The sequence below is a fragment of the Humulus lupulus genome, chromosome 6 (genome assembly GCF_963169125.1).
Source record: "Humulus lupulus chromosome 6, drHumLupu1.1, whole genome shotgun sequence".
Lineage (NCBI taxonomy): Eukaryota > Viridiplantae > Streptophyta > Magnoliopsida > Rosales > Cannabaceae > Humulus > Humulus lupulus.
The window spans coordinates 27,119,546-27,132,059 of NC_084798.1; the positions used below are offsets into that span (position 1 = coordinate 27,119,546).

Consider the following 12,514-nt stretch of genomic DNA (forward strand, 5'->3'; position numbering starts at 1 on the left):
GCTAGTCTTATGGGGCGGGAAATATTTGGCAAAGAATGCTTTTGTCATTTCGTCCCATGTTCCGATAGATCTAGGCCTTAAGGAATACAACCAGCTTTTTGCTTTGTTTTTGAGAGAGAAGGGAAAAAAATTTCAATATCACAATGTTGGTGACATCAACTCGGTTGTTGAATGTAGCCACCACTTCTTTGAATTCCCGTATATGCATGTACGGACTCTCATTTTCCAACCCATGGAAGGTTGGTAAGAGGTTAATCATGCAGAGTTTGAAATCGAAATTTGGCATATTGTTAGGATACATTATGCATGAAGGTGTGGCTGTACACGTAGGATGTAAATAATCCTGTAGCGTTCTTGGTTGAACTTCATCTTGATGAGCCATCGTGGGTGGTTGAGGAAGTCTCGGTGAATCGGGAGTGTTTTAACGAATGGAAGAAAACGACGAACTAGGAGAGTTTTCTAAAGTTTATACTTTTTGTCTCACAAATTTCCCTAGTGCGTCTCTGTTTCGTGGCATAATTTTTTTTTTTTTGTTGTAAGTGTTATAAGCGCAAGTGTGTAATAGTGTAATAAATATACACCAAAAAGGTTCCCAAGCCAATTGGGAAGGCTGCCAAGATAACACTTTAGGCCCAAGAGCTTTTCTAGAACTCCCCGAGGTTCTGAGAAAAGATTGGAGGGTAACGCTAACACAGACCTTATTTAAGAACCAATTTTTCTAAGATAGAACAAGTTTGATTTTTACTAATTTTCCAAAAATACACAAATGTTCTCAATAATTTTTTTTATTTATGCTTTAAAATTTTATGATTTAATAAAATTTTATGCTTTTTTTTTTGGAAAAAATCTAAATTTGGAAAATAAATTCTAAACCTAAAAGTAAAATAAATAAAAGAAATGAATAAATAAAAAAGAAAAATTAAAATTACTAAGGAAAAATATAATAAAAGAGAAATTAAAAAAAATTATACTACTTTTTTTTAAAATAGAAAAAAAAATTAATTTACTATGCAAACCTTTAATTGTAGAATTACCTCCCCGACAATGGCGCCAAAAATTGATATAGCCCAAAAACTCCTAAGCGGTCGCAGTAGTAATCGGGCTATGTCGTATCCATAGAGGTAAAATACAAGTAAAAAAAAAGATTAGTAAATTAGAAATAATAAACTTTGAAATAATGTAACTTTGAAAAAGAATATATTTTTTAAATATTAAATAAACAAAATCGAGGAATTAGAATCAGAAAGAAAATATGGAAGGCATAAGTTTCATTCATGCAAACATATATATATTTTAATAAAATTGATTCATTCTACTCAACTATAATTCTACACCATTAATTATAGTTGGAAAATATATATAATAAAGCTCACCTTAAAATATGTTCTTTAATTAAATTATACTAACTTCTAATTTTAAAAACCTATCATATTATATACCTTAGAGCGACAAAATACCAATGGCAGAATGCAGTAAAAATCATATAATATAACAAATATCCTAAATTAAATTAAGAGCCTAAATTACATAAGAAGAGCATGACTATACTTATGTAAAAAACACTAATAAATTTAGAAGAAAATAAATTTAATTGTAACAAAAATATAGAAATAAAGAACAAAATAAAGAATTAATATATTAAAAATATAATGTGAACTATGAACTTCACTCAAACCTTTCCACAAGAGAATTTAGCCTAAAATAGGCATTGTTTTCACTCAAATAAATGTAAAGGAAATAATAAAAAAAAAAGAATGTTTTTCTCTCTAATTATACTCTCCACCTTAATTCCACAATCTGATGCTTTTTTACTCAATTTGGTTATGTATTTATAGTGGAAATGGGACAAAAAAATGTGTAAAATCGTGTACAAAATAGTGAGAAATTGGCATACAAACTGATGGAAAACGGAGCAAGTAGTGTTGGACTGTGGGAGACAAGGAGGCCACGTGTCAATCTCTGGTTGGCTTGGCAGCTGAGTGCGTCAGGTGTGTGGGAGACAGCAGCAGGCAAGTGGGACAGGTGGCAGGATTGGGTTGGCTCGGCTGGGTTGCTGAAGACTTTGGGCTGGGCTCCATTTTGGGCCTAATCTTGTCAAAAATGTCATTTTCTTCATGATTTCTTCAATTTTAATTATTTCTTTCTTATTTCTTTTTCTTTGTGTCAAAATATATTTTATTTCCTGAAAATTAAACACAAATTAAATTAAAATCAATATTTTCAAATATAAAATATATGACAATAAATCCATGAAAATATTAATTAAAACTTAATTAATTTTAAACTTTAAGACTAATAAAATGATACTTTTGAACACTAATCAGTAGCCAAATAGACAAGTGACAAAGATGATACAACAATTTATAATTTCAATTACTCCACGCCTAATGGTGTTAATTTGCCATCAAAACAAAAAAATTTGAGTATTTGTTTGTCACACTTACAAAAGCTTGAATATTTATTTATGACTTATGAAAATTTAGGTAGTTTCACTACCAAAATCTCTTTACATATATATATATATATATTTTAAAAGGGCTTCGGTGGAAAATAGCCCTTAATGGTGTGTGATAGTAAGTAAATGTCCATATTTTTAATTTTGTAGTAAGATAGCATAACCACATTTTTAATATTATAAACTACCAAATATGTCATTTAGTAAATTACTATTTTATTCTAAATATTTTAATATCATGTTAGTTTTTAATCTAAAGTTATTTGGATTTTTCTCGTTTTTTATGAGTTGTTGAATGATATACCATACCACAAAATACATATATTGAGTTGAAAAATAATATACCAACAAAACTTACAAAATTATTACTAAAAAATATATATACTACGCTAACAAAATTATATACTACTATTAAAATGTATATACCATGATACAAAATTATTTGCTACCATTATGTATAATAAGATAGAAACTAAATATCATAAAAAAAATATACCATATTATAAAAGATATATACACTAGTTGGAAAATAATTTACCAACAACCCATAAAAAACTTAAAAAATCAATATAACTTTAAAATAAAAAATAATTAAACAAAACTAATCACTACACCAAATACCCATTTTCATAACAAATGAATATAATACTAATAATAAAAAAAGTATTTTGAAAAAGTACTATAGACTTAATGAAAAAAGGGCGGTAATTTATTTAGCCATCCCGCCACTTAGCTTTTTTTTTTTTTTTTCATTTCCTTCCACATTTCTTCAATAAAGAACAGACACCCATTTCCTTCAACATTTTGACACAAAGAAGAGACCCATTTCTTCGGCTTGGTATGGTCTCCGAAAACCTCACTCTCTCAAATCTCCTCTCTCACTCTCTCTCATCTTTCTCTATCTCTCTGTCAATCCATTTCCAGTCGTTGGGCTTCTCAGATTCGTTCTTCTCTTCGGTCTTGGCAAGCCAAGTAAGTATTTTGTTGTAGATGTTAGATTTATCAACTTGAATCTCATAGAATCTATAAAATCTGTGGTTTTCAAAATTAATTTTCGATTTTGCATATTGCTGGGGTTTTTTTTGCATGAAGCATCTACAAGAACAAAGGTAATAGCATATGGTGTGATCGACGATGCGAGGTTGGAAACGGGGCTGGGTTTGAAGCTTAGGGCTAAGTTGAAGTTTGAGGGTTGGTTAATTTGCAGAGAAAGGGTCGAGAAGAAAGGGAGAGAGGTATTTTGATATATGTATATATTAATTAGATTTAACTTTATTAAAATAAATGTTTAGATCTGATTTTCTTCTTCTTTGAATCATATTATTGTGTTAGGATTCTCTAGAATGTTATTTGCCAAAAAAGTTTGAATTTGAATTTGAGATTTGTTCCTTGAATTACTTTTAAATAAGTTGGTTTGGGTACTTTTCAATTGTCTGGGTAGAGAAAACTAATGGCTAGTTATAACCAATGAAAAGGATGCTCATACGGAAATAACATCTTGCAACCTTCAATTTTCTGTAAAATTGGTTCTTTGTTAAGCATATGCTTGACTGGTGTCAACCAAATCAGTGTAAAGTACATACAAAATCATATTGGTATTCTGTTCCAATCATTAGGAGGAAGCATATTGCTTGAATTGATAAGAAAGTTCACAATTTTTTTTTGGTGGTGGAGGGTCTTGTGAATGTTGGTGGTGATTTGGCAAAACTTGCCCCTGGTCGAGTTTCAACAGAAGTGGATGCATGACTAGCATATGACACACATGGCATCATTAGAAAGGTATTGATGTGTCTTTTGTAATTCCCATTTTGGTTTCTTGCCATTGTATTGATGATTCTTTATTGTGTTAGCTATCAAATTTGTATTTTGGAGATGAAACCATCACTGTGCACTATGATTTTCAAACATTGAAATCTCATTGGAATTGTAAATTGTACATAGGGCACAAAATGAGAAAGGGAATGTATTTCGAATCTGCTTCATGTTTCTGAAGTTGTACTTGTAGTCTATCTTATCCCTCTGATGCTAGTGCTTTACTTGCTATTAATTTTGTTGTGGTTTGCACAAGTACTTTATCAACAATGCAGGTTCATAATCTGTTGAAGCTTTACAATGAAATTGATGTCCCTTCTGAGCGTTTGTTGTTCAAAATTCCTTCAACTTGGCAAGTAAGTTTCATGTCAAAACATCTCTATACCTTATCTTTAGATTTTTCTTCAAGGGAATATATTCATGAATGCTCATAGTTTTTGTCATCTAACTATTTTTTTCTAATTGATTGCATCTCCACTTAGGGAATAGAGGCTGCAAGATTACTGGAATCTAAGGGCATACAAACTCATTTGACTTTTGTATACAGGTTTTATATATGTTCTAATTAATGGTTAAGTACATTACTTTCTCTTGCATAGCTTTGTCGTGGGTACTCATCATCTTGAAATAAATTATCTTTGCTTGTCTTCTGCCATTACTTCTTTTTAGTTCCATTTTATTACCTTCTTATTAATGGTGAGAGTTTCCTTAGCTTCACTCAAGCTGCAGCTGCAACTCAAGCTGGTGCGTCTGATATTTAGATATTTGTTGGTCGAATCAGGGTAATCTTCTACCTTTGGTTCCATAATGATCTTGTTCTTCTCAGTTTCATGTCATTGATGTTCATATTTATTATTCAGGATTGGGCACGTAATCATTCTGGTGACCTTGAGGTAGAAGTTGCACTCAAAAGAGGAGAAGACCCTGGGATAGCTTTGGTTAGTTATAACAATTTTAATATCTCAATTCCATAGTTGCATGGAATTTTGTTTAAATTCTTAGTAAGCTTGATTATGGCATACTCTTATCTCGATATATTTTAATAATGGGTATTTATTTACTAATTCAGTTTTTTTTAAAAAAAAAATTCTACGATAGGAAAATTAACAACTCTTCTAATACCTACTGTTCTATGCCCTTTCGTCCTCTGCTTTGTGTTAAGCACGCTAATACACATTAATACTTTTAGTTGTAATTACTTATTTTATTCTTTGTACAATACACATCAATATTGTAATTGGTTAATGTATATTCCTCTCTTATTATTTTTTGTACAGCTTGCATTGCATGAGGAAGGACACATGTCCTGCTGGTGCTCTTTATTTCGTTCCTTAGTTTGTATTATTCTTTGGGTGCTTTTTATTTTTCTTTTGGCATAAAGTTTCTTTCATATATAGTTTAACCAATTTGATATTGTAAGGCAAACTGGCGAACCAACATAAAGTTATGAAGTTGGAATGGTCAATTGGCTGTCATTTAGTTAATGGCTTAATATGGCATGACTATGAACACTAGTTTGTCCTTGACTATGAAGTTTCTATGTTGTCATTGACAAGTTATTGATCACAACATATAATATGCATATCACTGCTATTATATGATAATTCAGAAATAGAAAAGATGCAAAAAAATTACATTGCTATTCCTGCAGTTGTGACTGCCAAAGCATTCGGAGAGTGAAAACCATCATAACTCAGAACCTGCATGCATAGGAAGATAATGAAATTTCTAGGAAATATAAAGCATAAATTAATGTAGAAAGACTGCTCTGACATACTGACTTGTTCAGAAAATAAAAGTGTTACATAATTATCAACGCATAGAACAGCAGGATGTAGCCAGCCATGAGACTTTTCTTAGACACTTAATACCTAGTATGTTTGTGTAATTTGTTGCCTTTTCTCTTTCTTTGTATTAAACTAGGTACTTGTAATAATACTTGTTGTGTGCCTATATTTGTTGCACCCAAGAAAGTATCTGAATTTCATGGTAGAAGCCTTCTTGATTATGATTTAAATCTTGTTTGTTTTATGTATTTTCATATATATATATATATATATATAAGAAAATGATGAACTTTTTAGGTTCACAAAAACAAAGACCCTTGTAAAGGATGAAATAAGAAGTTTTTGAGACTCAACATATACTTCTATTTAATGGCAATGTTTCTATTAGATCTTCATGATTATGATTTAAATCTTTCTTGTTTTATGTATTTTCCTTTTACTAGTGATCTACATAGAGACTGCTCTTCGTATTATTTAACTGTTCAGAACATATTTCGCATGGACATGCTTGCGGCTATAAAAGAGAGGCATCAAACAAGTAAAGATTTCTTATTTTTGAACTTGGCTGTGGTACAAAAAGTTGTAGTGAATATTAAAAGCATGAGTCATTCGATCCTATGCATGTATATGTTGACAAAGAGATGTATATATGTCTGTGTATGTTTGCAGATGGATGGATCTTCATTATTGTCCTCTGCTTAAGAAAACTTACGGCCCTAAGGAGAGTGACAATGTCAAGTTCTGGTACAAGATTAATGACATACTCAATGTCCAATTTCATTATAGCTTACTCCTGAATCATCGAAGCACACCAACTCTCGTTTTATTAACTCATTGAGTGAGGTATTTGCTCTTCAAGTTTGTTGATTTTGTTTACTTTTAAAACCAACATCTTGCTTTCCATCTCCAAAATCAAGATATTCATCACATCCAATTAATGTCAATGTTTCTGTAACTTTCATGGTTTTCATCACTTTATTTTGATAGGCTTTATGTGTATTGAGCTCCACTAAATACAATTCCAGATAATGATGTAGCAGAGTTGCAAAGAAAACCCCTATTTTTGGTGGGAAAACTGGAGTTTATTCACAAGTTTATTGCCCAATTTGCACAAGCTTGATGTACCCCAATTCATCAGGTGTGTTGACAATTTATAGTTTTGGCTCACAATGCTTAAATCTTGTTTATTTTTCTTTTACTAGTGATCTGAATAGAGATAGTTATTTTATCAGTTTATTGGAATTTAATAAAGCGTTAATACAAATTAGGAAGCTTTTCTTGATTGTAGAATACTTAAGCAGAACCACCGTGAGAGCTTGGATAGATGAGAGTCGTATAAGTTAAGAATGGGAACCCAGGTTAGCAAGAATATATACAGAAAATTCAGATTGTATTTTACTGTTAAGAACATATATATTTCACATGGAAAAAGTAAACTATTTCTTACTTTGAACTTGGGAGTGGTACAAAAATACACACATATGTTTAGACTGTTCAGAACATATATATTTCACACAAAAATAGATAATATGATTTTGTGATTTCTTATGTTCATGATTTTAGATTACTACTCCAGACCTCTTTGATTTGATTAAGTCTTTCTCATTAATATTGCATTCCAAATCCTTATACTTGTTCTTGGATAGTGAATTACAAGAGGTATATATACACATTATAGAGGATGTGACCGTGTATAGTGCATACTCTTGTATTGTTCTTATATGAGATTTCATGTGTTGGAAGTCTAGTATTGATTTCTTCTTCTTATTGTTTGGTATGCTTTTAGGGAACCAAACAGAGTGGTTGAGGAGTAAAAACTGATCTAGGGTATTGACAAATTGGAATTTTAAGCTTTTGTCAGGTATTGAGATATTTATATACTATATATACAAAAGAACTACATGCAACACAAGATACAGAATATGATTTATATTATATTAATCAATTTCTAGCTAGAACATAGAGAGTAGAATAATAATAATAATTAATTATAGCTCTAAATTAGTTAACAACATTATTCATTACTACCCACCAAACTTGTTGACGAAAAAAATACTATCATTCTCTTCTGTTGCTGCTGCTTCTTCTGGTTTGAGCTAGGCTTTTAGCTTAAAAGGTTTATCATTTTAAGGACAATACTTTAGTTTAGTTTAGCTATATATTTTCAACTTGACACAGTTATTAACAAGAAAAATTAGCCCCCAATAGTCAATTATTTCAGATAGGACCCTCCACATGATATATAGCCAAAATCCCTTTAATAATTCTCTAATGAGTCTTAATGTCAAACAGTTGAAAGATTCTTTTTTTTTTACCTCTCATTTTGTGTATCTTGCTCTTAAGTTGCTCTGCACAGGCCTCACAGTGCATGTTTACACTCAGTTCAACAGTAACCGGTCCATCGTCCTGGAGTCACACAACACACCACTCAAGTTAATTGGCTCTTATAAATATAAAATAAACAAATATATGGCTAATAATTTTCATGGAATACATACATATATATATGTATGTGTGTTTATAAAAAGAAATACCTGTGAAGTGACAACTTCTGGTATAGGTTCACCCTCAGCTGTTGGTAATGGGGACAACACTTTAGCTCTTCTTTTAGTTTTTTTTTTATGATTTTTGTGCAAATTGCTTGAGGCTCCACTATTCCCTTTATAGTCACTTAATTTTTACATATCTTATAATTATCAAGGTTCTCTCATCATAATTAAATGAGAAAAAAAATAATATATATTATTTTTACCTCTAATTTTCATGATAGATCTCTCAATCTTCTTGGCACAACCTACACAATGTAAGTCAATAAAAAAAACAAAAGGAGATGGTGGTTTAGGCTCTTCTTTCTTTTCTTATTCTTTCTTCTCTTCAACAACCTCAACTGGTTTAGCTTCTTCCTTAGCTTATTCCTGGCTCATTGAGAAACACTCACAACAATCAACATATAGAACAATTGAAACATGAAATTTTGAAAAAGAAATAGTAATAATAAAGAATTATATTACTAATTATTATATTGCCACTAAGCATACAAAGAAGGTTTATTATATTACTAATTATTATATTGCCAATGCTTTACTTGCTGTCAAGCCTCTTGTGAGTTGTGCTTTACTTTTAACTTGATTTTCTAGTTATTTTGGATTTGACCATAGCCATAGAACTTGATTCTGCAGCTGATTTATTTGAGAGAATTACTTGTGCAATCAAAGATTCCTAATTGCTTTGAGTTTCATTTTAATTAAGAAGGGAATTTTTGAAATTTGGTTACAAATATTTATGAATAATCACATTAGCATTTTCAAATGATCAAAAGTCCTTTATTAATAAAATAATGAGTCTTGCTTTTACGTTTGAATTATCACGAGTCCTCAATTAAACGTTTTATTGCTTGATTTTTCATTTCTTATAACCTATCTTTGTTGTATTTTGATATTCTCATAGTGAAATGTTATTTTTAAACGATTTGGTTTCTCAAAATGTTTCTGTATTGGTGTAACATTGGCTTTCTAAATATGTTTATCAACTGTTCAATGGTGTTGTGATGTTTGAGATGTGTCTTATTTTGGGTATTTATATTTGAAGAATATGTTTTTGTATTACTATTTCGTTGTATATATATCTGCATTTCTTAAAAGATTAGAGGTTGTTATTGAATTTGTTGAACTCTTGGAGGGACTTGTTCGTTAATAGGGATGGTATTGTTTACTTGTCTATTTTCTGTTTTTCTTTTTTGCACTATTTTATGCTATTGAGTTAATGCTTTGTTGTAATTATTTATTATTTTCAAGTTGAATGAAATTTAGTGTTTGGTTTCTTTGTTTGCTTTGGTGTAGTTGTGAATTCATTATTTTGTATGTGGTGTCCTCTCTTGGATATAATTTCCATAGCATTTTTGTTGAAGTAATTTGTAACAATAAAATATTTCTTTGTTTATTTTGTGGATATGACAAGCAAAATAGAAAATGATACTTAATTTTGAAGGCTTTGTGTTGGGCAGCTGTAGAATATTTTGTGCTGAAATACCTTAATTTTTCAATATGTTGAATATTTAAGACTACTTGAATACTTAAAGAACATTTTGTTGATGACAATGTTGAATGTTTTAAACTAATTTGTAGATTGTTAATACAATGTTGAATGTTTTTATTTATTTTTATTTGAAAATCAAGTTCATTTGATGATGCTAGTATATATTAGAAACTTAATTTTAATTATATATAAAAACATTAAAATATAATAGAATAAATTAGTGTTATATAAATTAATATATAATGAGAATTTAAACTTATCTAAATATTAAAATAATACGAAAATTGTGTTATGATATCTATTACAATAATACTTTTTATGTAAAGAATTTTGTTATGCAAACTTCATTATTAACACAAATAATGTGTTATATTAAAGTGTAGTATAACACAAATTTATAAGTATTGAAATGTGTTATATAATCGACTATAAATAATATAATTAAACACTTATCTATTTATTAAAATAACACAGAAAATGTGTTATCGTTGACAGTATAATAACACATCTGTATAACAATGATAAAGTGTTATGTAAAGTACCCTGACCTACGATAACATAGTCGGTCTTAACACATCAAAAAGTGTTATGGTATGTTTTGATAACACATTTTTGGTGTTATTAAAAGCATTTTTTCTTGTAGTGAAAATACATATACCACTATATTAAAGTCATATGCTCCTAAATAAATAATTAAATAAATAAAATTATAAAAAAAAGCAATTTAGGTAATCAACAATGTAAAATGGTCATATTTCTCTACTATTTCAAAAATGAGGACATTAGCTTCTTAGTGCTATTTTTTTTGGATCATTTCCTATAATTTCTCTTTTTAAAATAGGGATTAAATATGGTAAAAAGGTTAGTTATGTTTACAGCTCAAAATTTTTATAATGTTTCAAAATTGTATCAATTTTTATCACAGTAAGAGATTGAATATTATAAAAATGAGAGTCATATTTACACATCAAAATATTTTTAAAGAAACCCCATTTCTAAAAAGAAATTAGTACATATTTAACTTTAAGTAAAATGATATATCCATACACCACTTTAATTCTATTAATTAAATATTCCTATATTTTTTAAATTCAATATGTATTGTGACAAATAGGTTAGTGAATATTTGTGCAGCAAAAACCCACGCCCAAAAATTAATTCACCAGTTGGAAGAATTGCATATAGCTTTGGGTTGATCCAAAGTATAATCTCCAAAACTAGAATAGTATTCTAGTATTCTAAGATAATAAAAATTTAAATTTACACTTATAACTTGAAAATTGAAGTCAAATGTTATAATAAATATTTTTAAATAGTATAAATAAGAATTTTGCCACTCGAACTATATGCACCTTACTGAGTTGTAAGAATTCTTTTAGTTTTTATCTTATATGTGTAACGAAAAGGTGATTTGGCACTTTGGGCGCTAACATGGCACAACCTTGTTATTGTCACATGGTTAATTCAATTAAATAATTGTTTCAAAAGTTAAAAAAAACAAAAAATTATATAATAAAAATTGTAAAATTTACATCTTTTTTTACATTTTTTCTATTTTATTTCTCATCCTTTTAACTTAAAATTAAAAAAAACTAAAAAAATATAAAAAATTATTTTAAAAAATAAAATAATAATTTAAAAATTATAAATTTATATATTTATACTTCTTGTTTTCTTTATCTTTTTTTATTTCTTCTCCTTTATAACTAAAATTAAAAAAAAAGCTAAATAACTATATATATAATTTTAATAAATTAATTCGAAACTGGAAAATAAAAATTCAATTAATAAAAATATTAACTCAATATTTTTTCTTTTCTTCTTCTTCCTTCGTCGACACTTCTCTTCTCCTTTTTCTTCTACTTTTGTATATCAAGGGCGAGATAAAAAAGATTGGATGCAATTGGTAAGGCTGGGCTGAGGATAGAAGGAAAATGGTGAGGCTAGAGCTAAATCTGAAGGGTTGGACTCTGGGTCAAGGGAGATCAGCAGGGGACTAGGTTAGGGGAGATCGTGGGGGACTAGGCAGGGGTTGAAGGAGAAGTTGCTAGTGTCGGGCACTACAAGAAAAATACTCTACATCGACGACATATATTGTGACGACTCTAAAGTCGTTACTTTATGTAGTAGAATTTTTTTTAATATATTAAAATGAATAAGTTATAGCGACGACATGTCGTTGCTGTAGAGTTGTCAACAACACGTGACCAGACCTTCCAAATTCATAGTACCCTACAACAAAGACATGTCGTCGCTGTAGGGTACGAGGAATTTGGAGGGACCAACAGGCGGGAACTAACTCTACGGCGACGAATAATCGTCACCGTAGAGTCATCGTCGAAAAAAAAAGAGGGAAATATCTTGTCTATCTATAGGGTCCCAAAAAAACGGAGGGAAAGTGAACCACCAAAAATTTTAGTCAAAT

The 12,514-nt window shown here is 29.5% G+C and overlaps 1 pseudogene; it reads left to right on the top strand.

Moving 5' to 3' along the window:
- Positions 1 to 1,900: 1,900 nt before the first annotated feature.
- On the top strand, positions 1,901 to 5,336 carry LOC133784889 (uncharacterized; annotated as a pseudogene).
- The last annotated feature ends 7,178 nt before the right edge of the window (positions 5,337 to 12,514 follow it).